The 1550-nt window shown below is 35.4% G+C and overlaps 1 long non-coding RNA gene across 1 annotated transcript; it reads right to left on the reverse strand.

The window, feature by feature from the left end:
• Positions 1 to 641: 641 nt before the first annotated feature.
• Positions 642 to 1172, reverse strand: LOC142225376 (uncharacterized). Its single transcript, XR_012719245.1, has 2 exons — positions 938 to 1172; positions 642 to 880 (listed from the first exon to the last, which is right to left on the reverse strand). It is a non-coding gene; the product is annotated as an uncharacterized LOC142225376 (long non-coding RNA).
• Positions 1173 to 1550: the final 378 nt, after the last annotated feature.

Here is a 1550-nt window from a genome sequence, read left to right on the forward strand (position 1 = left end):
GGTTCGATTCCTGCGCTTTATAGACTATCAGTTATTCTGGACGGAATGTCGGTGTTTGTAAAGAATCTTACAGTGTGTCGCATCGATACGAATTGTCGGTGATGACTAATGCGCTTTACAGACTATCAGTTATTCCGGACGGAATGTCGGTGTTTGTAAAGAATCTTACAGTGTGTCGGATCGATACGACTTGTCGGCGATGACTAAATAATCGGTTAATGTGTTATCGATCCCATAAACATGCAGCCGTATCGATTATGCCTTCGGACTTAACTTATAATGTGCACAATATATGGGATATGTTCTACACGAGCATTGTCTTCATTGTCTTGCGCTTAAGTGGTTTCACTGCAATGTGGAACGCCGTTCGGACTCGGCTATAAAAAGGAGTTCATTGTCATTGAGCTTAACCCCTGCCAACATTTTTTGAATTTGGGGACTCTTTTGAGAATCCCCACTACGTCGAAAACAATCATATACGACATCAAAAACTCGTCGGAAAAGCGCCGTCACTATTGAGAAGTTGTACCACGCCAAGTTACTACAAAAATGTTTCGCATGAGTGCAACTATTAGGTGCCTTTATAGATCAATTTAGAACGACGCCAATAAGGGACCCTCCAAACAATCAGAAAAAGTGCATTTTAAGATAGTTGTAAAAGAATCATTGTGGTCGAGTAAAACACGTTTGTTTAGATATTTATTAATTTGATTAAACATTTACAAATTCTTAAAAATATAACATTTATACCACTATCACATTACATTTAACATAATTTTTGGCATTAATGATGATGTTGAGTTACAAGTAGCGAGTTACATGTTGCTGCGTCTATCAACCAGTGTTTTTATTCCATGGAGGCAGCGTGTCTGTAAAATATCTGAAAAACAATCACTTTATTCCATTTGGAAAATCACCAAATTGTTCACCAATATACCTTTCACAATTTTAAGCGTATAATCTATGTTTTCAGAACTTTATTTTCGTTTTTATTTAATTAAATTATAACAAGCTGGTTGCGCTTGGCGTTTCACAAAAAAAATTGCTTTTTTAACAGTAGGGATGGCAAATTACTTGCATGTACTTTTTGATGTACCTTTTCATGATGGTTGAAGTGACATTTACGAGTCTGTGGTAACGATGAGGTTGAAATGGAACTTTGAAATGCTGGCAGGGACATGGAATAGGGCAGCACTCAGTGATAAGAGGGAAGTTCACCAATGTGGTATCACAATGGACTGAATAGTCTAAGTGAGCCTGATACATCGGGCTGTGGAATCTAACCTAATCTAACCTATATGGAGTATAACAGTTTTTCGTGCGAAAACGTGATCTTAGCTTAAAGAAGGAATTCTAAATTCTCTTTGAGATTCGTTTTTACAATTTTTCTATTTTAAGCCTAGTACAAATTGGAAATTTTTGATACACCAGATAATTTATAATCAAATTAAATATTCAAAAGTTTATATTTGCAAATTTAATTTTGAGGAAATTTTCTCTTTACGAAAAACATAAAACGAAACATCAAAGAATTAATTTTGGGAACTGAA

This window comes from Haematobia irritans, chromosome 2, assembly GCF_050003625.1.
Source record: "Haematobia irritans isolate KBUSLIRL chromosome 2, ASM5000362v1, whole genome shotgun sequence".
NCBI classification, from domain to species: domain Eukaryota; kingdom Metazoa; phylum Arthropoda; class Insecta; order Diptera; family Muscidae; genus Haematobia; species Haematobia irritans.